The sequence below is a fragment of the Apteryx mantelli genome, chromosome 7 (assembly GCF_036417845.1).
Source record: "Apteryx mantelli isolate bAptMan1 chromosome 7, bAptMan1.hap1, whole genome shotgun sequence".
NCBI lineage: Eukaryota > Metazoa > Chordata > Aves > Apterygiformes > Apterygidae > Apteryx > Apteryx mantelli.
In genome coordinates this window covers 17,275,201-17,300,794 of record NC_089984.1, presented here as the reverse complement: position 1 = coordinate 17,300,794, position 25,594 = coordinate 17,275,201, and the positions used below count along the sequence as shown (strand labels likewise).

General features: G+C 39.3%; 1 long non-coding RNA gene across 1 annotated transcript in view; it reads left to right on the top strand.

Moving 5' to 3' along the window:
- Positions 1-24,673, top strand: part of LOC106498927 (uncharacterized) — a 292,560-nt gene extending 267,887 nt beyond the window's left edge. The window contains exon 7 of the long non-coding RNA XR_001295072.2: positions 24,116-24,673. This is a non-coding gene — a long non-coding RNA (uncharacterized lncRNA). The remainder of the gene's footprint in view (positions 1-24,115) is intronic.
- Positions 24,674-25,594: the final 921 nt, after the last annotated feature.

The window sequence follows — 25,594 nt, the reverse complement described above, 5'->3', positions numbered from 1 at the left end:
TGTTTATAGAATGGTCAAAGGTGACTTATAATCATCTTTATCACGTACTACTGATGTACGTAGAACCATCTGCAACCATCTATAATAATCTGCAACCAACTATAATAATCACAAAAGCTACAAGGGCTTGCAATATGCTTTAAAGAATCTATTAGCCACAAGTTAACCCTCTATAAACCATTTCAACTGGAATATTAAAGGGAAGCGTGACTAAACTGAGCTCCAGGTTCTGATTTTAAACTATGAACAGGATAGGATTTGTTTTTCTTAAGTGGACTGTCTTATATTGGCTGTGTGTCTTTAAGACCAACATGTCATCCTAGATACATAGCTGTAATTCTTTTTTTGTGATTCTGTGCCTTAACATCATTACTTGTGTAAAGTCTGTTTTCCCCTTTTCCAGCTATATGGGAAGTGATGCTTCAACAAATAACGGACAATATTCACAGCAGACGGCTTCATGATTTTATTACAAGCCCTGGGTTACTTCTGTAAAATGTCAAGAGCAGTAGTTAGCCGCCATAATTTCTTCAAAACAACTGAAATGCACTAAAATGAACTGTTCAACACATTGCCCTCTCTCACTTTTACTTTTGTTACTGACAGCCCATTTCAATATATAAACATATGCTGGGCAGATATTTTGAGTTAAATGCCTGCTATCTCTCCATTTCTACACCTTAGAATTTCTTCCTTATTGGCCTGTTTGCAGCCCAGCAAGTGAAATGGTACTTTCTGAAGTCTAGAGCTCACCACCAGGCAAATGCTTTAGAGTGAAGTGTGCGTACGTGAGTGGAGGGAGCCATGAGAAATCCCTAGGCCAGCAGGTTGTGTGCCAGATCCATCCTGGGAGGAGAATCTTGTGAATGAATGGCAAACTCAAATACAGGGTTAAGCAGTTGTGCTGCAACTTCTTAACAGAGACATTTAAATGTCAAGCTGTTTGTCTCAGTTTGATGTGAGCACACAAAAATACCCAAGCATTTAAGAAATGCAAAGTTGGCTCAGGACTTGTCACTGTTCCTATTGGTATTACACTAGTAGTTAGCAGCAATTCAGGACAACTTATGTGTCTCGTCTACTGGACCTGAGTGCCTGAGAATGAAGTTGGTCCAAAGGGGCAAGTACTTGAACAAGTAAGTCCCTGTCTCTCGGCTCACCCAGTGAAGCTGAGTTGTATTAATGAAAATGAAATTAAGAAGAATCATTGCTTGAGTGCTAGGGGCTAGTGTGTGACATATGTCGTCTTCCCAATTTCCAAAGTGGAAGCATCAACAATGTATAGACTTTAATTCTGTTTTCTATGTGATATTTAAAAACATCAAGTTAGTATTATGAATAACTGACTGGATTCAGTGATGTTCTTTAAAGCTCTATATCACTAAATTAAGGTATAAAATGGGATTCCTCATAGAGTGGATATAGTATATGAGCTGAGTTAAATTCCCTCATTTGTGAAAAATTTCAGTAGTAGTCAGAAGAGGGAAAATGAAGTTATTTTAAACTCTCCAGTTACGGTTATCATGACTGAAACAGCTTCTGTGTGTTTACATATATGAACTGAGTTGATATGTTGATTGAGTTCCTAAGGTTCAGATATCAACATTATAAAAATTGTGATGATGACTGGCAGCAGCTAATGTGCTTTTGATTGTCAGCTGTTGGAAGAAAGTGGCTGGTAGTCAAATGGGTGGGAAAGTTTTCCACTTGACTCTTTTTTGCATTTTCTTCTTAGTTCGGATTTGCAGTACACAAGGTTAGAGAATTTTACAAGACTTTTTGTCCTATGCACAGGACTCTTTCATTGAAAGACGGGGACAAAGTGTAGACAGATGAGTCATTTGAGTGACTGTGTGACCCTACATTTCTTTTAACAGGAAGAAAATTAATTCCTATATATTAGCATACTTTTTTTCCCCTGTTGCCTATAAAACTGATGCAAAGTGTTGAGATCTACCAACTGTATTGCTGTCACTGATGTTTTTCTTATTCCAGTAGTGTGTCTGTAGGTGACTGTACATACGAGTTATTTTTATATTCTACTTCTGCTAAAGAAATGTCAAAGTCAGTGTTGGCTGACTGTTGTACATTACTATTAGCAGCTTACAGTTTCACTGTTATTACTATATTGCTGTAATACCATCATTCAAACCAATTAAGATTAAAATTACTAATTATATCAGTAAAATGTACCTCTCCTGATACTAATGTCAGGGTGCAAATTTGAAAAGATCCTGTAACTTTAGAGCTAAAACTTGCTTCCAGGCAGAATTATACCCAACTAGACTTGTGTCTCAGTAGCTTTAAAGATTTTTCTAAATTTGGAGCTTTTGATTTTAAACCTGAGGATTTTTTTATCATTGTGCAAAAAACCTAGCCACCTGAAAGCAATGAACTCCACCATGAAAGAATGTGCCTGTTTTTCTGGCATGCTCCCACTGTCTCAGGTATTGCAGAGACACGATTCACAGGGCTGAGCAGGACTTTAATAGCCCATGGGTCTGTGCAGTCTCTCTGCACAGGTGTGAATTTTGACCAATGCTGAGAATTTACTCAAATTCCTTTGCAATTAGGACAGCCAGTCAGCTGGAATCTACTTCAAGAGAAGGAAAATTGTATGCACAGCTAGTACATCCAGATAATTTTACTTTTAAAATGATAGTCACAGCTTACATATTTGAGATAACAGATGCAGCACTGCCCTGCAGCAAAGCCTTACTCTGCTTATCACGTGATTGTTACATTAGGAATATATCCTGCTTAAAAATAGAAATGCCTGCTGCACCAGTTTTGGTAGTAGAGGAGTGCTCTGAGTTAGAGAAGTCATTAATATAAATGTTTTTCATACAATTTTCAGTCGATTAAGTTTCACTAATCAAATCCACATATCACACCCCTTTAAGCAGTAAGTATTAGCATATACGGAGAACCAAAAATTCTGATGAGTATTTGCACTGCATTTGCTCAGGAATGATTTGGAAACTGGGTGAAAGACCAAGAAAGGGGAGAGTGTGCTAGAAAGGATGACTGTGTTTTAGCAGATGCTAACATGTAGCTGACTTTAAAATTACCAGGGAGGTTCTCAGAGAAATGAAAGGTGCTAGTCTCACTATGTGGGCAAAATCCCAGTTGAGCGAACCATGTCCTACCTGTTTAGATTCTTCTTGAAATGAGTCTTGGGAATGAATGTATGCTTCGAGATTTCATTTTTATGAAAACAAGACTGAAACTAGGAAATGTCCAAGCTTTTCATAAAGTAAGTCATTTTCACCCCAATCTGTGTTCAGGTATTTGTCTGTTTCAGAGGCAAACCTAATGTAGGATAACTGGCACTGAAACAAAAACCACAGTGTAGTACCACAGACGTACAAGGCACCCTGCTGTTTTCAAAGCTGCATCTGTGCCACTGGTTGCACTGCTGGTTGTACTAGCAGCTACAGGATTGCAGTGCTGTGCCTGCTCTGACAGTGTTGACAAGATACTGCTGAACTCCACACCTTTAGGGGACGGTGCTGTGGAAAATTCCTGACGTACTTTTCTGACATTACACTGCTACTGAACATCCGTGATTTGGTCTCACCATCACGCCAGGGCCTCATATCAAAAATACTGAATGGCATTTCCGCAATGTCAGCCAACATTTTTCAGGCTGAATGGCACCCGCCATCCCATCGTTCGCTGAGTTACTGTCCTGTAATGAAACTAGGATGTAAAATGGGGTTCACCTGAGTACACGAACGGCCCCTGCAGAAGGTGTATGCCCAATAGACTGCTGAAAGGGGCTTTACAGCACTTCTACAGCTCTGGAACAACATAAAGAGGTGTAGTGGAGACTGTGATTTTCTTGTTCTGGTCCTTCTTGACTCACAAAAACAAAAGAAAGCTCTTGTCTGTGCAAGCCATTTCATTCTCTCACTTATCCCATATTATTTAGTTGCTAGTGCCTGGAAGTCAGTGGAAAGCCCTTAAATAAATTACAAAGAAGAGCCCACTGCTGTGCTAAATATGAACGGGATTTAAGAACCTTTGTGACAGATCCTGGACAGCTGAATATAGAATTATTTCCCAGTTGGAGAAAGAAATTGCTTCCTAAAGAGATAAGAAACAAAACAGGAAAATGCAAATAGGAAATGGGAATTGATTTTAAGGATAAAACCAGAAGAAAGACTATATTTATTGTCCTAATCTATTGCATTTTTTAAACTTAGTTTATTACTGATAATCTGCAAATATTTCAGTGCTATAAAGGAGTGGAGTGCAAAGTATTTTAGAAGGTAAGGGAAACTAAAGATAAGTAAAAGGCCACAGTAAAAGACTTGTAGCTGGAGTGACTGTAATTCATGTGGAGTCTGAACAACTTTGGCTTTCTACTAATAACACAGCAGGAATGAGAGGCTGCGAGGGAGAGTGTCTGAGCCTCCTTAGCAGTGCTCTGACTCCCAAAGGACTCAGTAAAAACTAAGAAAAGCCAGGTCAATTAACTCATAATTGTGGGCGATGCTTCCTTTTCTTTCCATGCCCCTTGCTGACATAAATACAATTTCTTTGGCCAGCTGATATTGTAACCTGCTATCAAAAGCTACACCGAATGACAGGTTCTGGAAGTTACTAGTCATCTGATAAAATAAGTTGGAAGGAATCCAATAATCTTGAGAAAAATACAGTTTCTTTCACCAAGAGAACATTGCTTTCTTCCTTTTGCTGTCTTCCTTCTTACTTGGCTATCTCCCTCATCCTAGTGCAGCTGTGACTGAGAAAATGATAAATATTTGGAAATCTGCACAGTGTGAGATTTTTTTCCAGTTTCTGTCAGAGCACCTCATTACTCCTGAAACAGCCAGACTACAGGCAGGAGTATTACTCTTGAAACTCGAGTCTACCACAGGTGGGCAGCAGGCAATAAAAATGACTAGTATCAGGATCTAAGAGTCAGAGAAAAGACAGATAGGACAAAATCTAACCAAGAACTCTAGTCAACCCCAAGGTCTCTTTCAACTTAACATCTGATCCAAAATCCACCTGCGTCACTGAAGTCTTTCAGTTAAAAATGGAATTTGAATCAGGTCCAGCTTAATAAGTACCACTGAGGCCTAGCAGTTGTTGGGAAAAGGTATAGGCAGGTGCCCTGGTAGCGCTATTCTTATCCAGTCTGTCCAGCAATCACAAGTTTAGCTGCAAAGGAAGGGTTGTAATTTCAAGACAGGGTCTGTTCTGGGGACAAACTGCACTCAGTCCCAGCTTGAGCAGCTCTGTAGGTCTGGGGAAGCTAACAAACATTAAAGGGAACCGGGATCAGTTGGGTGACGGAGATGTGGAAAGACTTTTCAGAGAGAAAGGCAATTGGAGAGGAATCTTTCCAAGGAAGATGTTATCATTTTTGAAATGTGGTTCATTGCGGGAGAATAGTATGTTTTCAAGCAGCTGCTCCATATATTGGACCACTTTTCCCTATGAAACTAAAACTTTGTAAGTTACATTGCCAATGGATGAGGTAAGGAATAATAATTTTTAAAACCTTCATTATTTCCAGATGATTCACTGGTATAAATGGTACCTAAAAGTAGGTAAACTCACACTGTTGGTGTTCCAGGTTGGGACTGAGAACAGGTGAAATCTGTGTTACCTAAATTAGAAGTGGGTAAGTGGACATCACATTACTGAGCTGAACCTTCAGCCTAGACTGAACTTTTTAAGGTTTGAGCCAGTTTTTCTCTTCCTCAGGTTCATGTACCACTGTGCTTTTCCTTTAGGCCAGAGTAGAAATGAGAGAAATAAAAAATCACCAGGAAACCATATTTGAACATGGTTGAAAATGCAGAAACTGCCCAAAATCTTTGCTTGTGAACTTGTCTCTGTGAGATTTCTAGGTTGAAATGCAGGCTCTCCTTTAGTTAAGTAGCTGAAAGTGGAAGCTGATGATCTGAACTGGACATGCCCTTTGACAATTCCCTTCTTGCCTTTTGACAGTCGAGCATGAATCTTCTTGAGGAAGAAAACAAATAGGTTTATTTGTTTACAAACTTCACTTCTCCAGCAAACAGTAGCTACAACAAATTGTTCAGTTAAGAATGTAATGAAATCCAGTTATTTTTTAAACAAAAATCTTTTTTCCAGCAGCTGAAGTCCTGGCATGAAGCGCTCATTGTTTAACAAAGGAAAATATCCAGCTCCTTTTTTCCTGCTTCTGTGTGGTCTGTCAGATACTTATCAGAAGAAATGTGAATTGCAACTTGCTGCTCAGCCACAACATGGACATACTGTACCCCTTGGGAGGGATTATATGTATTCAAACCAGAGAGAATCTCCTGCATTGCTTCTTCCCCTCCCATGTGACAACTCTACTTTCTAAATACAAGAAACTGTTCGAAGCAGGCTGACTGTGGAGGCTGCTTTGATGTCCTGCCATCACACTGAGCTGTGGAAAGCCTTCTTGTTGTCTTATGTAGGGAGCAGTTGAGGATATCAAAGGGAAGATGGGATGTTAAATTTTTATTGATGAATGTTTAATAGTCTGGGTTGTAAGCTGTCATGAGTAATGCAGTAAAAGGATTCATTCTGAATCTTGCTGTTTGCCATACAGTGCCTGAAAGTGATTAGTCTTTAAAGAGTACAAATCTTTATTTTTTTTTTCCTCCAGCAATTTATTTTCTGCTGCAGATTAAAAGAAATCTATCATGATACTTAGGAGAGAGTCAAGTGGGCACATTAGGTTAATGCACCAGTCTCTCTCAGCTTGAGACCTGAGTTTGAATCAGGTTTACAACAAAAAAGCAATGAATTTAGCACTGTTCTCTGAAAGCCAATGTGACAAGCTTGGCCACATCCCATTGGGGCTTAGGGCCATGCATTTCTTGAGGTGCAACTCTATATCTCATAAAGCATGAAGTATGTTCACTGAGCCATGTTCAAAAACACTGAACCCAATCCCAAGGGTACAGCCAAAAGATAGCGGAGGAGTGAGATGTTCTCCTCCATCCACCCACAAAATGAGGACAAAAACTAGTAACCCTATTCTCCCACCTCCTCAGGAACACCAAAATTTTAAAACAAACCTAAGCAGAAGGGTGTTAAGACCACTGCTCTCACCTCCCCCGCTCCCCAAATTCTCAAAGACTGGTTTGATCACGACTTTATCCTCTGATATCATTCAATGAAAAACTATGTTAACTTGCAGAACATAACATCTAACCCACACATTGAGAGTGAGTCTGTGCCCTTATACAGGAAATTCTGGGGAACAAGGCAGGATTAATACCTTTGTAGGTTAGTCCTGTGACTAAATGCTTCTGGAGACACTGAGCAATCCCGGCTTGTTCCTGAAAGAAAAGAGAGTGCATGAGGCCGAGGGAAAGAGGGTAGAGGGAGAAGGAGAGGTGAAATTGTCACAGGAGGTTGCATCCCTGGTACATGCTTCCTTACCCTCTCGTATAATTATGCATAGGTAGTATCTGACCTGATAGGTCTGAGTGATGCTTGATAAAGCTTCAGGAAACAAGAAGTTTCTTTTCTTAGACTGAATGTGAGTCAGGAACAAGGTGGTTTGGTTAAATGAGAGCTCCAACAATTTTCAGCTGTGGTTTATGGTACTTCAATTTACAAAATGTTAGTGAATTACAAATGCAATTGTGAGAAAGGTGCCAGATATGATGGCCTTAGGTTCAAGCCCTTAGTGTATGCCACTGAACACAGCTGAACATATAAAACAGATAGTATCATCCTTCAACCTCTGCCCTGTTCTAAAGAGAGCAGTTTTTTAGATGAAGAAAGAAGATTATCCGTTATGCTTCCTAATCAATGCTTGATCACAGCTAATTTGATGCCTTTTGGACAGTATGAGATGCATTTGTGTGCTGTGAACCCATACTTATCCACTAAAAAATGGAATGAGATACTCCGCTCATTCCCTCATGGATTTTTGTGCGACTATGAGATGGCTAGTGATTTTCGTTCACTACCATCCGAGCTGGTGATGAAAGGCTTTCTCTGCTTGAGGTCATATGTTTAACAATAGGTTTATCTCCTAACTACCATCACTATCACTATAATTTTTTGAAAGATCATTTCTTCTATTAGTCATCCTAAAAAAAGTACAGGAAACTGATTTTTGATAAGTTATCTCAGAAAAACTCTGGATTAAACAAAAAATTTAAAGGCCATTACAAATCTGTGGACACAAACTGGTAAAGATGGAGAATTCTGTGTGTGTGTGTCATTTGTGAGGTGTGCAGGGATACACTTACACACAGGGATAGGTATGTGCCTGTCTCCTACACACCCACAATCTCTGGTTGCGCATCTGTGCAAAACCGTATGATAGAAAATCTACATCGTCTCGTTGTTGTCAGTGTGCTGATTAAGGGCAGATGGAATTTCCCTTATGTGGAATAAATGGTTCTGGTTTCTGTTTTATTTTCACTTTTAAGAGTGACTTTGTTTACATACAGAAATCTTCAGGAGAGCATAGCTTAACAGTCTATACTCTATAAAAAACAGCTAGCTTTAGCTAGGCACCTTGAAAGGCATAGTTATAAAGTGTGATAAAGATTTAGCTGGACCCCAAGATTAACTGAATGTAGTTCTCAGGCTCAGTTACAGAAGGCAGTAGTGGGATAAAGGTGAAGGGATTTTCCCAGGACACTGTTTAGGATTAGAAGACCCATGGGGATTTTCCCTTGAACAACAAGCTCTTTAAGTCTTCTACTTCAGAAGTGCAAAATTTTCATTACTTTCCAAAATACATGTTTTGCTACATGTCTCTCTGTTTTTTTTCAATTCTCTGAAGATCTGTGACAGTGGCTCACAGTTTAGTGGTGAACCAAGAGGAAACAAAGAGCTAATTAAATTATCATGAATTATTTTATGTAAATTAAATATATATGTTATAACAGTTCCTCAGTGTAAGTAGCAATCTTATTTTAACATATGTTTATTTAAAATTAATGTGCATAAACACTGGGAATATTATTATTACTGATAATAAAAATTTATTTTCATAACAATGCTTTCCAACTCCCTCTCTCATTAACAAGGGAAACTGCTGCCAAGTGGCTCCCTGATCTTTGAGGAGAAAACTAGACATTAGAAAAAGGCATAAAGAATATCTTAGCTCAACATTATCTCATTGGGATCTTTCCCAAGCAGAACAAGTGAGCTGGAGGCTATTGCATGGCAGAATACTTCTCAACTCAAAAAAGCTCAGCTGAGCTTTTCCAATACAAGTCAGATGCAAAATTTTTGTTTCAAAAAATATTTTGGATTGGGAAATATTTAAGCAAACATTCCTGAAAAGGGTCCTATCCTAACCTATCCATTCTTCCAAAAAATTGTATTTTGACATTTCTAGCTTGGTTACCTAATTTTGCCATTGACTTCCCTGGGTTGGATTCTCTGTCTGGATGATATCTCCCATGAATGCCCAAGACTATGATAATGTGCTGTGGTGGCTCAGCAAGAGGGGAAACTGTAGGCATCATGGCAGTTTCTGTCATGGAAGTAAGACCTTTCATTTGCAATGACTTATTTCTGTGATTCTTAAATCTGCTTTGATTTAGTGCTTGTCTTTAATTTTCTGGTGGACAGATCTTAAAAAATGCTCAGGACTTTCTAGCTGCCTTCTAAATTATTGGGAAATATGTCCTCTTCATTTTCTTGAATGCTTCAATTTCTTGAGCCTGTCCTGAACCCGGACCTTTACCATCTGGGCTTTGTCTAAAGCTATGGTGTTATCACATGCTAATCAGTGTATTCCAAAACATTCATAACATCCAGCGTGGAGAAGTCAGTGAATATTTTATCATACACTAAGTTGCCTTAGGCCTTTAAAGCATTTTTAGAACATATTTGCTAATACATGTCAACCACATTCCTTTTCTTGGCTTTTAAGCAGTACCATATATGGCCATGAAGCTGAAGATGGGTAGCTGCTGAACTCATCCCAGAGGCTGATCCCATATGTTTTTATATGTTGCATATTTGCTACAACTGTCTTAACAGTTTGTATTGATTTTATTACATATCACTGTAATCTGTGTTAAAAATACAAACATTACTTATTTGTCAGGAACTTTAAGCGGCACACTGAAAACTAAATGCTTAGACATAGCTCTGTTAATTACTATATGCTACTTAACCATTTATTTGCAATAACTATATATTAAACATCATGCAGGATCATGTAAAGTGATATCCTATAGCTATCCTTGAAGCCCAGATATGGTATCCTTGCAAGCATATCCCAGAATGATCAGTTGCCTCTGGCCCTGCTTTTGTTTTAATGGTAGTGTTTCTGTCACTCCTAAAAATTCAGTGTGTTGATGGTGTCAACAGCGAAGAGTGCATGAAAGAACTGCTACAACTTCAAAGTGTAACTCCTTGGCCTCTGCCTTGCTGGAAAATAGTTCCCTTCCTTTCTTCATTTTAACTCAGACCTTGAGTTTAAATTCTTGGTTAAAACATTGCACTGGACAACGTTGCCCCTTAACACCTGATTCTCAGTGCCTTGATTAGTACGCGAGCATTCTTGATGCCTACAGCTCTCCAGGGGGAGTTACTGAGAACACTCAGCTGCCTGGGAACTAGATTAAAAAAGTTAGGCCCACAATTTCAGTCTGCTGCTGCCACAAGGTAACGCATCTCTCTCTTTCTCTCTCTCTCTCTCTCTCTCTCTCTCCAGAACACTTTAGTTTGCAGAACTGCTTTATGGCACAACAGAAGAGAAAGAGTTTTCTAGGCACAAGTGAAAGAATAATTCTGCTGTTTCTGCTTTGTGTTTACTCGTTTGCAGGCAGCAAAGCTCCTGTTGTGGGTGGCATTTAAATCTGTGCTTGGTAAGAAAAGATGTAAACTTAGCAAAACTCTAAGAGTTCTGCTTAACAGCAGCACTAAATGGATTATATTAAAGCCCTTGTGATTCAATCACACTAACGCTCACACCTAGTGCTACTACTGCTGTGCAGAAGTTAGGCATAAAAATAAATATTTTTAGGATTAGGACCTACCTACACAATCCTCTTAAAGCTTCTGTTCAGCCTGTAGAAAGAGGTGTAATAGTAGGTAACAATTAGAGGAGAAAGAATGTATTTCCATTCATTTGTCTGGTTTGCTAATGAAAGGCTATATTTAAAGACAGTAATGTGCTTCAGTTAGGTACGATCATTGTTTAAAGTTTTTTTTTATTATGTGTATGCCAAGCAAATTTTAAACACATGTATAGAAGTGCTTTTAAGCAGTTTCTAAAGCTAATGAAATAATTGATTCGAATCACTAGAGCAAAAATCTGATAACATTGTAGATGTGTGGGTGCACCTACATATTGACTAAAAAAATTATTTTAAGTATCTACGAAAGAAGACAAAAAGGTGGCAGGCTTTAGGTTACTCCAAGAAGTTTCATCACACAGTCCAAGTCTACGTCTACAAGTCACAATGAAGAGTAACCTTGAACTGAGAGCTGTGGAGGAAGCACTGTCTCTGCTACAGCACGCATCTGAATTGGAGTACTATGCCTGAGGGCTCTACCGTCTATGGGAAGGACAGGAGTTTAAGCTGGTGGGGGAATGTTCCACAAGTTTCAGTGAAGATATAGCTGGCTTTACAAGGCTCAGATTTTCCAGAACAGCTAAGAGGGTGAAGGCTGAGATCTAAGGGAGTCCTTAGTCAGCACCACCTGGTCTTATAATACGTTTATGCAGCCTCCTTTACAGACATCCACAGCACAGCTGGCTCTGGCCTTAGATTTATAACAGGTGAGAATGTGGTCTGGGCCTCCTAACAACTCACATTCATTTAGTAATTGCATATAAAAAAGGAAAGTTTAAGGAAGAGAAATGTCTGTGTTTTGAAGTAAGGAATTCTGCTGACACTACAGATTCCGAGAGCACAACGTGCTCAGCGAAAGGATTTGAACCTTGAAATAGAAATATAGACCTCTTAATTAATCTCTGTGTTATTTTATAAAGTGCAAAGAAAACTAGTACAGAGAATTTTCCAATTAATTACAAATGGAAAATGTGTGTGTTTGAGTGTACGATGGGGAGGAGAATGTGGGCCAGGGTAACACAACATTACACTTCCTACATAATTATGTAGGAGGGGAAGGTTTATTAGGCTGCAAAAAGCCATTATTTATGCGGGTGGAATCTTTATTAGAGAACTACCTTTTAACATTGCTCTTGTTCAAGTTGTAGCAGAATATCTAGTCTAAATCTGTTTTTTCATGAGTGTATATATAGGCTTGAATTATTTTCCTTAAGGAGAAATTGGCCACACAAGAAAAGTGGCTTACAGTTTCTTTAATCTTAGATCTTATGGTTTTATTCTTGCTGGATCATTTTTTAATTGCTCAAAACTTTAAATTTGCTTCCTTTTAAGGTGGTATTGTTATGACTGGGAAGCCCAGAATTAAGGGTATCTCTTTTGTTTTGCTGGTCAGCATATGTAGGCATTGTTCACTTTCTTTCCTTTCATGTTGCTTCACTGAATCTTGCAGCACAAAAGGAAGATTTCATTTTCCTTGTTGTCCTCAAGCCAGTCCTCATTTCTTCCAAGACAAAAGTGGCAGCTCAGGTGAAGAGGTTTGTTGGCTGCCTCTAGCTTGTGGGTCATCACTTAATCCTAATGGTCACACTGACACTGACCAGGGGTCTCCACCAGTGATTGCTCTCTGAGCTGCAGTACCTTCGCAAAGTCACACTTCAAACTCTCAGGACGTCTGAACATGCAGAGTGAATCCAGTCTGCATATCAGAGCATCGGAAAAACCTTTCTATAAGTTCTTTAAGCACCCCCAGCAAGGCCCTTCGAGCATGCGCCTCTGCTTCAGTTTTCTGTCTGAGACAGTCTTTGTGACTCACTACACGTGGAAGCCCCTGCCCACTTCCATCCTTTATTTTCTATGCTGATTTCCCCTCCCAAAAGGGGCGCTCAAACAGATGTTTTACAGGAGCATGTGGGTGCCCTGTGCCACTGTCACGATCCATTCTCTTTCTGCGTGATGACTTCCATGACCCTGCTGCCATCAGCCCGGACCATCTTGGCAGTTTCTGAAAAGATGTGATTTACTGAAAGGATGTGACAATGTAGGCATCAATTACCATAACAAAGGCTGCATCCAGTAAAAATGCTTTGGCCTGTGCCAAGACACAAGGCCTGTGTCTGAATGATGGATGATGCTTGAGTTTGGACCCAAACACAGTATTTCCTGTCCCTGAACCTACCTGCTTGCGTGTAACTCTTGTTTCAGAACCAAATCCCATCTCTGATCTTCCCCTTTTTGAGAAAAGAATGACCCAGGAAATTCACTGACGTCTTGCTCTCACTCTTTATTTGTTATTGAGGCTGTTCCAAGAATGTGGAAGGGGGTTTATCCTAGAAAAATATTACTAAGAAAAGATATAGCAAAGATGGTAAAGCCTTAACCAGGACTTGCAACTGACAGCAGCCAGCTGTCACACAGACACAAGCAACGTTGGCAGCCTTTCTACAGGTGGTGACCTGCTTCCACCTGAAGGAGCCCTGGCCCTTTGATAGGCCGGAGACTGACTGAAGAAGTGCGCTACTGGCCAAATACTTAGTGCTAAATTGTGACTCTTACTTGAGTGAAGCCAATGGTCTTCCTTTTGAGGGACGTGACAGACATATGACAGAGGCTGCATAGGCTAGGGGTGGCCCAGGCTATTGGAAGTTTTCTTTGAGCTTGTGGCTGTTTTCTGGTTAGAGGAGGCCCACAGCCACATCAGGATTAAAGGTGTTTTGGTGTTCTCTTCACTGGAGATATCATTGGTGTCAAAAGGCAGGATACCTCCTCTTTTGGGATCGTGTACCATCATAAGCTATACAGCAACTTTCCTGCAAAGGATGCACAGGGATTGCTCATTCCTGAGGCAGGAATCCTCAGGCTTCCAAATCCAAGTAGGAGTGACTGTCCATAGCCTTACTGTCAATTTTACTTAGCGTATGACTCAGATGCAAAACTGATCTCCATCTAATACTCTTTAAACCAAGTTAGTCCATGATTTTCATACAAATGTGGCTGTTTCAGGAAACCTTTCCAAAGTATGTTCTCAGAGTATGCCACCCTGATGGAGAGAAGTAGCTGCACCACCTCATCCCTCGAAGTTGCTTCCCATCCCCATCACTTGGTCAAGAAGCTGTCAGGGGACCTAGATGCTGTGATGATGCTATACTATGTGTAACAGAATCCAAATTTCCTGAATCCCAGTTTAATGGCATAACCCTAGGATCTCATTCCTCATTAGACCAATTTTTGTTTTACTGGTCTGGGCCCTATAGAACTGGATGCAGCTGTGACTGGGAAGCTGTAAGAGCTGTACAGCTGCTCCAGCAATAGGTATCCTGAACGGGACAGTGTTAATGAGGGGGTTGTGCAGCCCCTTTATCCCTTCTGTCAAATCTGTGCCAGCCTCTCTTTCCCATCATCTGAGCAGTGCTTTGCTTCAAATACATTTTACAGTTTTGGAATACGTTTGACTTTTCCTTCTTATCAGAACGTCTCCCAGTCACAAATTCTGCGGTCTGTGTACATTCCTCAGGATAACAATATAAAACAATCAAGGAGGAAAAAAATGGGTAAATGTAATCTGCCTTGTGAATGAAATATTGGCAGAATGGGACATGTTGAATCTTGCTTTTCTTCTGCCCCACAGGGGAGAGACTGAATTAATTCACCATTGTGCTTAAGCATAGAAGAGAGCGCCATTAAAGAAAGCTTAGAGGAAAGAGAATTAAAATAATGGGGCACAATCATTTTAATCATTTGGACTCAGCTTCATAAAAAGAGGTGAAATTTCTTTTCATTGGTCATCAGAGTGCATGGATTTCATGCATGATTTCTCATTGACTTGTCTGCCGTACATAATTAAAAACTTTGTGGTTTTTTTTAATACTCCCTATATAATTCAGTAAATGTTTTGTTGAAAAAGATTTGCAGTGTTTTGCTATTTTTCTTCTATCATGTGTTCACTGTTCCTCTCCAAGAAAGAAACAGTTATTTATATAAACACATACATACCACAGCAAGACAACTTTCTGTGCAGCAATACTAGCTGTTCCTGACCCTGCCAAACAGATCTCCTATCATCAAGAAACACATTCTTTTGAAATAGAAAGGGGTTGAGTAGTAGAGGGGATAAAAAAGCAATACCCAGTGATCTACTGAAAAAAATGTGGATTGTTCATAACAAATGAACATTAGTGGAAGGAGCGAGGGCAGATTTCCTTAAACAGGCAATCTCCGAGCCCAGGCGGAGGAGGTGGACCTTGTCCCTATAGTAGGCCTCAGACAACTACAGTCCTTTGGCCTTCTCCTGAACTGCTTCTGATGTTGCTCTACCAGTCTCAACTGGAATGTGAAAATAAAAGGATTATGTATGCAGATGACATTAGTTATACAGAAGTTGGCACAGAGGATGCTCCTTATGTGGGAAATAATGTCAGAATGGGTCTGTGAACATCAGATCCTGAACCTGGATTAATGCTGGCCACTGTCCTTCCTTATTTTTCGTCATGATTCTTCATCAGCAGCTATACTCTCCTAGGTCTTAGAAAAGCATTCTCCTAAAAGGGGCTGGATTGTACACAGTAAACACACCTGTAAAAAGTAAGGCTATCCTGATGTCCCTCCAAAACAGGGCTGGGGGACAGCCAGTCCTCAAACTCATTATCAGCCTCACTTGCCTTCTGCAGGTCAAAAATGAGCCAGTAACTGCTACATGTGTAAACCATATCTATATGAATATGTTAAGTATGATTAACAAACGTATAAGCTTACATGAAATATAAGGGTCATTATGTAAAAAAATTCATTCTGGGATTTGAAAGCCAAGTGAAAAGAGGGCCTGCTGCTTCATAAAGGAGCTGGAAGCTGTTTAGGGCTTAGCGAAGCACCAAACAATCATGAGGTGACTCTTGCTATCTTGGTGAGAGCATCGTAGGCAAGTGGCATAGGCAGAGCTGAAACAGGCAGGACAAGCCACTGAGAGGAGGGTGAAAATTCCTTTCCATCTGCATTAAGGGATAAGAAATCCTGTAGAGAAGGTGAGCGGGGTAAGAGGAGACTTGATCTCGCATAGCTCCTCACCCAAGGGCCCCTTGTCCCTGCGCCCCAAAAGCAGAGGGAGCCAGGCCTGAAAACCCACTTTAGGGAAGCTTCCATAGCTTGTCAGCTAGGTACAACAGCGGACAGAAAGGTCTTCAGGGTTTCATCGCTGTTTAGGTGGATTCATTGTGGGTATTTTGCTTTTCTGTTAAGTGTGTCATCACCTAAGTAAATGTTTCAATTATTTTAGGGTAAATAAAGGCTTATCTTTCCTTGTGCCTTAATCTGACTCATATTACAGTTAAGTCAGGGTAAGAGAGGAAAAACGGGGCGTTAAAGTCTTGATCCAAAATCCATTGTTGTCAATAAGAGTCTTTCCATTCATGTAAATAGACTGCAGGATCAGGCCCTAAGCTGTTGTGTCTGTTTGTATATGAACATATTTCTGTATCTGAGTGAATATGTGGTGATGTTTGGATGTGTATAATGCTTTGTGTATGTGTGCATATATGTGTGTATTTACATACACATTCTTACAAACACAAATATATATTTAAGATTTACTGTTCTGGAAAACCTAGTGAATAATGTAAATGATTAAAGCAGATGCCTCGCAGAAAATATTGTTCAGACCTCCTCATTTAAATTCAGCCTCTTATTCACACTTGGTAATACACTCTGCAGTATGAATTATGGATTCCTGTTTTTATCTCTCACACTACACATGAATGTTTGATAAAGATTGTTTCCAATATTATATTTTGTCAAAATGCTCATCTAAAATTCAGTCAGAAATGCTTTCCAGTAATTATGCATTGACTTAGCACTATAAAAAAAAAGAAAAAGAAAAAAAAGAAAGCCAAATGATATTATCATTGTTTTCCCTGAATATTTGTGCTAAATAAGACTAAGAGACTGACAGGATTTGCAGCCAAAATTCCTTATTTATACTCCATCCAAATGGAGCCAAGGCAGCTACAGTATGTTTTTCACACTGCTTTACAAATGCTTCAGCCTCACCTCTTTGTCTTCTGAGGAAAAAGGCTGCTTTTATGCTAAATTATTCGTAATGACTTTGTGAAGTGGATTAATATCCAGAAGGGGTCTGGATTTTCACTAGAGAAATATCAAATTTACCTCCTTAGGGAATCAGGATAGTCTTATTATGAGGTTCCTAGGAAAAAAAATGATGTGTTAGTGTCCACAATAATTTTTGCATTTATTTTCTGTTTGTGTGTGTGAAATTGCAGGTCCTGAAGGAAGAGCCAACCAGAGAAAAACAAAATGTATTTTATCATTTTAGCAGGGAAGCTAAGTCCTGCCGTATAATGCTACCCATTCTTGCCTTTCTTTTGTGAAGGGTTATCTCCAATTTTACCTGGCTGTGCAAGTAGTTTGTTTCTGAGGTCAGATGTCCAGAGATGTCTCTGGCTATGTCTGCATTTGCAAGGAGTGCAGCACAATGGGAGTGTGTCTGTAATGTGAAACAGTGGGTGCTGAGGACTTGCTATCCACCGTGTATGTGTTTTGGGGGAAGGAGGGTTACTTTAGACTAGTGCTGGAGTCTGGACCGACCTCCTATCATGAATTGACATGCATAGGTATGCTCCTGAAGGGCATTTGCCAGTTTACTTTCACTTGAAAGGAATCCCTCTGGTGCTTTCCGAGAGCAAACCAAAGCACAGTAAATGGAGAAACTGGAAAACTCACTTTAAAAGGACAACTCTTATCTGAATGAAAACGCTAACATAAATGCACCCATTGAATTCAGTGGGTTTACGAGCAGTCCTCAGATTAAGCCTTCTGTTTTCCTTTCCCTTTCAAGAGAAGCGAGTTGAGACTGAGGCTATACTCAGATGCGGGATATATTGATGTGAACTCTCTGTGGAGCAAGCATTACAATCAAGCGTACAGTAACTGATTTACTACTGGTTGCTCATGACTCTTGGTTGGAGGAAAGCTCCTGGGAAACTGTCCATACTGTCAGCATAGTTTTCTTAATTCTCTTTCTCGATTTGTAGTGCAACAAGATTAGAAGCATTGTGTATCCTTTAAGAAAACAGAGAAACTGTGGACCAGTACAGGAAGGTTCTCTTTCCTCTCTAATGATTTTAAAAGATAAGCAGGAATAATAGATTTGGTTTTGCCTCTCTGTCTGCTGCTCCAACCTTTCTACTGCAGATTTAGCTGGGAAATAGCCTGCGTTCCTCAGCATATGGTCCGCTGTGAGTTGATAAAAGCCAGTTTTCTTTGCTGAAAGACCCCACTTCAATTTCCAAGTGCAAATCTTGTTCCTTCATTCCTGCTCACCTGAATATTATCCTAGTGTTGTCTGAAATCACTTCATGATTGTGTTGAAAGCCCAGAGTAATAGCAGTGATAACAAAAAGATTGATCCATAAGGGAGTAGTCCAATGTTGATGAATTTCAAACATGTTTTATATAATATATCAATTACAGTGTGTCATTATTAATCTGTCTTAGATACATATGTGGCCCATATTACTAGACATACTAGCCACTTTCCAACCTTTACTCACAATCAATCCTCACAACTGCTACTGTATTTTGCAAATTTTATCAATTCAGATTATATCATGATGTATTTTCTTCTCTTAAATTCAAGCTTGCAAGTAGCTAATAAGAGGTGATCCCCATTTGGCTTTCGTAGATTTAATTGGTCAATGATGATTCTCTTTGGGGATTTTTGTTGCTGTTTTTTGTTTTTATTTTGACTCTGACATCTGACATAGTAGAAATGGAGTTGTCTTTTACATTGTGATTAAGTGTGAAGGGTTCTCCTAAAAGGGAGTGGCATATATTTTGTAAATAATAAGGCCTATCTCCTTAAGAAGAGGGGACAACAACTTCTAGGTGAGAAATCTGCAAGGAGTGTTTTAAGTCATGCAATAGCCTTAATAATTTACTGGATGCAACTACTATAATATAGCCTTAACTCTTTTTGTATAGCATTTTATTGTAAAGCTCTATTATGGAAACCATTAGCACCTTTCTACATAACAATATGACGACAGGGTTTCTGCCTGTGGTTTCCAGAGATGTCCTTCAGGGAGTGCCACGACTAACATAGTGTTAGCAGATCTATGTGCAAGCATACATGTGTCTATCCATCTGTTTAATAAATGCTACACATCAGTTACTCCAGCTAAGGGAATTATTCTGCTACATATGGCCATCACTATGACATATTTCAAGGCAAAATACTACATATTTGAAGTGTCAAGTGCTTTAAAAAAGACACACTTTGTACTAGTTTCGGATCTCCATTGATACAAGCACACATGCCGTGCTTGCTCTTCCCCAGCGATCTTAAGGGAAAACTTCACCTTAAAAGGCTATTAGGTTTGCTGAAGGCAATATTGGCATTATTCAGGCGTACATCATCAAAGTAAAGCATCCCATGGCTTGACACACAATGTCTAGCATGACAATATTTTCAGGTCGATAAATACCTTAGTAACAATGTAATTGTTGTATGTGGGTCTTTTCTATCTGAACAGATGACCTGAATATACCCAAAGCAGAGTCCATTGGCAGGAGAAAAAGAGCAGCACATTCTCTCTCTTGTCTCTTTCCTTTGTTACATCACTCCGGATTTTCCTCTTTTCTTTTGAAAATGAGTAAAACATTTCTGGTATCAGGCCAGCTCCTCAGCTGGAGTCCATCCATGCCAATCCAGGTAATAGTAAAATGGAATTATGGAATATTACACCAGAAAGACTCTTGCTGCAGACATCAGTAATTTATCCATTAAATTTTTGCATCAGTAACCATAAGAAATCATTATTGGTTCCTCTTCTACTGCATTTTTGTACTGTGGTTAAAGATGAGTTACTGCACAGTTTGGGTTAATGGAGGCATATTCCCCTGAGAACTAAGTACACACTAGCTTTAAGATGGGGATGGGTACTTTATTATGGTCTATGACTGATTTCAATGCTGCTTTATCATCTGCCAGCATGCACACACAAACTAATAAGCTATTCACTGCTTTTTGCCCCTGAGGGCACCTTTCAATGAGGAAAGTCATTGATTTTTACCATCAGACACACAAACCATAAGCCATTCCCTGTATCATTCTATCCCCAGTGGTGCATTCTGCAGGGAGAACCACTCATTCTAGTCACACGCACAGACATTTGCACATGCACACACAGTAGCCGGTATTAATCTATCTCAGATGCTCAGATATTTATTTTGCCTCCATTAGAAGAACTATTGCTATTAAACTTTTCAGCAATCCTGTCAAAATAATTTTTATTAAAAATATTTTAATATTTTGACAACATATGCATTTTTTTTTCCTGACAGCATGCTTCTAGTATATAAATCAGCAACTGGCCATCACTGTCACTCTTCCAGGCAGTCTTAGCAGGGAGCCCAAAGACTGAACTGCAGTAATGTGTATAATCATAGGCAGTGCCTTTTCGGTTACTTGCATTTCTCCTGTGTCTGAGAGGGTCTCTCTTATGGCGTTCTGTGGTGCTGCCTAGCAACTTTTTTCTATTCTATAGACCAAGAGTACTTAAACTTTATAACCCAGCTCACCATATTTAAAATTTAAAAGGTACAATGTGGATCATCTACACGGTTTTAGTCACTGCTACTGTCTTCCATTCTTGCCCCGATAATGTGCTTTAAATCCACCAGCCTAGCTTCCTAAAGCTGACAAGACCAAAAGAATGCAGATGCTTAGCTAGTACCATGCAGAATAATTCAAATTTCGGCAGGATCATACTGATGTCCTCCAGCTGAGGATCTGGCCTTCTTGTAGATATTTCCCACTTCATTTACTCCCCTCTTCAGCAAGCTGTCCTTGGGAAAATAGCTGGCATACCGGTTGTTCTCTCCTCCCCAGCCAGGAGATGTAAGAAAGAGAGCCAGTGCAGCAGCTCACCTTTCCATCCTATCCCCCCTTCAGCCATCTGGCAAAAGCAGCAGACTGAAGGGTTAGGAGAATACCTGATACCCCATGATGCTTGAGATGCTGAAAGCATCCTGGCCTGTCTGGAGAAGTGACCTGTAATGGCCTCAGGCTATCTGAGCTTCATCTAAAATACCAGTGACTATTTCTTCAGGACCACTGGGGCTAAAAACACATGCCATCCCAGATTGCCAGTGAAGTAAAGCAGTTTTTAACAGCTTTAGTTGTTCATGAAAAAGGAAAAAAAAAAAACACCTTAAACCATATAATGTGGATTATATTTTTTGTCTGCTCTGTTTGTGCCTTTAGATTAGTCCATGAACTTCACGGTATCTTTATCGTATTTTAAATTGTCATATCTAAACTTTAAATAACCAGAACAGAAGTATCCCAGGTTGAACTGTTTTATACAGGAATTTTTCTCATCTACAAATGAGGTTTCACCAAAATAAAATTTTTCATAATAAAAAGTCAATTATCATTTCTGACCAAAATATTGAAACAAAATATGGGAACAAGGTACTTCAAAAGTTCTCATTCAGAGCTTTCTGGAATTTTCTTAATATATTTCTTAACAATCCTTGATATTTTACAAAAGTCCACAACAGGAAATAATTCTGAATGTCAATATTCCTGCAGCTATCTCTAAGCATAAATTGCTTTGACAAATTAGTATTTTATTGTATACACAGCCTTGTTTGTAACTTAAACTATGCATGTAGCCTCTATATTAAAATCTACAACATTCAGTTGGAAACTTTACTGTCAACTTTTCCATAATGTGCTATGAATCAAAACAAAGTGACCTTATCCAGACTGTGGTTAAATTGTAAACTTTGATCCCTCTCCTCTTATAGGAAGGGGTTCTACATGTTAAAAAGAAGGTTCGAAATATAAAGATTTTTATGGCATGAAAATTGTTTTCTATAATGGAGAAAAAATGCTTTAAAGTGCATATATCTTTCAGAATGTGTTTGGAAATTTAGGAAAAATAATGCTTGTGCAATTATTGGCACATGCAGTTGATCATAAGCATCTTAAGCAGCTATCTGTGCACCCTGGTGCCATGAGGTTACAAAGTGTAGTTTGGGAGTGTCTCCTACAGTGTCAGATTACATGAGCTAATGGTCATCTCTGACCTCAAGAATTTTTGAATTTTGTAATTTTAGAGAGGAAAACTTCAAGTTCTGCTTATCCGAATTTGAAGGGAAGGCAGACTTGTTTGCAGAGAAACTACAAAAAGAGATGTTTGTGATGATGGTGTTGACAGAGAAAAGAAATCAGAACTATCCCAGCTCATGAAACGTCAGTAGAAATCTGCTTCTCCAAAGTTAATATCAAAGGATCACTATTTCTTATGGCAATGTCTCTGAGCAAAGCAGCTAAGCCTCTGATTGCTAATTAAACCACTGCAAAAAACCCTTAAACAAAGCACCCCCATGCCTGACTAACAACTCAAATCTCAAAGGCTTTCATAATTGAAAGTGGAAGAGATTAAATTAAGAAAATATTAGATAGCTAATGAATGAGAAAAAAATTTATTTGGTCTGTTTATAATGGAACAAAAATCAAGAGGTTGTCTCCCCTAGCCATGAAAGGGCATAAATTTAAGTATCTGTCAGAACATACTTTGCAAAGGAATAACTGCACAGCCTGAGACCCATTGTCCATACAGCCAAGTATCCTGTATCTGGCAAGGACCAACGTTACCTTATTTTCTTCTTATTTTGTCTGAATTTATAACAGAGCCGTGTTGTTCAGTCCCAAGCTGTCCATTAAGATCTAACTCAAGGGCTCAAGACTCAAGATCTAATTCAAGATCTATCTCTAGGAAAAAAAAAAAAAAAGAAACTGTTTGAAAAACATTTGAAAATTTTTTTTTTAATTTGAAAGTTCACTTTTTTAAAAGTGAAGTAAAGTCTGGTTTCACCAAGTCAGTGGAAGCTTTTCTGTTGACTCTAGTAGAACAGGATTTTGCTCAAACATTTGGTCCTCCAGTGAGGCCAAATGCTCTAGCTTCCCTTTCTGCATCTCAGGTATGCATCAGGGTGCAGCGGCCTCCTTGGCTGTGGTTAAGGTGTTCTTCACCTCTGTACGGATGTGCAGCACTGCTCCTGAGTGACAACCACTCTTCAGAACTCGCTTCTAGGGGAAAATGAAGATTCATACTTCTCTTCTGAGAAAAATATTTAATCAGTTGCTACAATGTCTTTAGGAATATTTCTAGTTGAGATGATAAATGAGTGGCAAGTAAAATAAACATATCTTATTGCACATATCCTGCTGTTAGAAAAATACAATGCAAAGACCACAGATGTTAGTCTCTTTTCTTCCACAGTTGACTGGAAACATAGCGGTGGAAAAATAATTTACCCAAATATATAAATATGTTGTTATTCTCAAATAGAGGTTGATCCCTTTTTCCTTATGTGATATGACACAGTCTAAACACGATCTCTTCTTTCTACCTTGTCTTCCTTTACTATCAATTTTGCCTCCTGTAAATAAACATCATCAGTTAGATCCTGTTGATTGCAAACATTTGTTTTGGTTTCTAAAGGCCTTTGCTGGCATTACTATTATCTCCAAAACTCTGTCTGTGTATGTGTTTTGTGTTTGGAAGCTTTGATGAAATGCAATAGATGAAATGCCAGGCTGACAGCTGTGGCATCATTAGCTATTCCCTGTAACACAAACTGGAGAGTCATTTAGAGTATGGTTTGAGCTGGGCTGTCAGCCATATACCCCAGCAGGGGAAACGGTGAGAGCCCCAGTCTCAGCTCACCCTCCTCGCAGACAAGCTGAAGCAACGGGTTAAGATGGTGGATCCTACCTTTGCTGATAGCAGACCGCAACATATTACTCTCTCCCATTTTTGACCAAACCAGGGTGACAGAGAGAACCAAGCCTCCCATTCGGAATTAATCCTCCTGAGGTGTGGTTGATACACAAGCCCTTGCTCAGGCTGTTTTCTGAGCAAAAGCTAGCCCTCCCTAGATAAGCTCTTCTGACTGAAATTGCAATTAGTTTCCAAGGTCTATATAAAAGGCATTTGGATTGAGCTGGAGAAAGATTGTGTTTTATTCTTTTTTCTTTCTTCCTTTTTCCCTTCAAACAGCAACAGAGTACTCAGTGCAGTGGGTTTAACTTCAGTGAGGATAAAACTGCTGGAGAAAATGGTCTCACCTGAACCATTTACCATCAGTGAGCTTTCGGATCTCAGAGAAGCCCTTTCCCTGCGGGTTGCAAAGGATGAAGGCAAACTCTTTAAGGATTACTCACTTATCAGGCTTCTGATGTCTGAGCTTGGAAAATGTGATCTATGACCAGTGGAAAGTGGAGAAGATTTTCATGGAAGTTCCAGAACTGCCTTCACTGTAGACTGTAATTGCCCTGTAATGAGTATTCTAAAATCAACTGCTTTTGCACAGAGCTGTCTTTTCTCTTAAAGGGAAAAAATGTCATCTCACTTGTTAATTAATAATGGGTAAAATACTATGGAATGGGAAACAATATTATCCGAAATCTGCTTTGCCTTTAAGAAAATGAATGTTTCAACATAATTTTAAACATGCCTCCTCCTGTCTCCATTAAAAACTAGATTGCACTGTGCCCTCCATTACTGACATTGAGTTTTCACAGGCATCAGCTCTCCTGCACTGTCATGTAGGTTTCTTAGAAGGAAATAATCACTCATTCCTAAGGTTAGTTTGGGTTTTCTATTATTATTTTGGAAATCTTCAGGTCATGCAATTGCAGAGTCAAATTCTTACCAGACATCAGTGGAAGTGCTTCCTGGATAGACATTAAGACTCAGAGAAATTTGATGTCAAGCTGTCAAGTGTTATAAAGTGGGATTGTTCTGCTGACTTCAGAGAAGAGATGCTGATTCGCAGCTGGTAAGGATCTGACCCTAGATCTGGAAGAGAGTTTGTCTATCCCTCTGCCATTGCAGGACTGTTTCAGAAAGTATACATCTGGATCATGTATCAAATTCATCTTCCTTTTTTCCTGTGACAAAATTTCATCTGTTTGCTTGGATGATTATTACACAGTTGAATAAGTCTAACCAGTCCTGGTGATACTGCTGAGAGTGTTATAATATTAGACTAAAATTTCCCCCTTATCAGTTGCTTCAAATAATTTCTGGAGATCTCTCTTTCAACTACTCTAAGAATTCTTCACTTGTCTTGCTAAACAACACCCTTCAGCAACTTTCTCATGTAGTTTGGCTAATCTACACAAACCTGACTGGTTCCTAATCACTTTTGCCTATGTCAATGGGGTGCTTGGACAGCACCCTGCCCATGCCAGGCCCACGCTCATGTTCCTGCGCCATGACATGGCAACGCCTGGTGTAGTGTCATTCCTTATAGGGGTTTGCTGCCTACAAAATGTACCTGCAAGTAATCTCTGGAGGTATTCCCACGTAAGAGGAACACATTAAACAATAAAAAACAATAAAGCCAAATCAGCTGAAAGGAACTTCCAGCCTCTCCTTCAAACATGCGAACTCACCCAAACATCTTAAGGGTTTGCTCACAGAAATGGACTTAAGAGAGGTCAAAATGCTTGAAAATGAATTAATCCAGGCTTT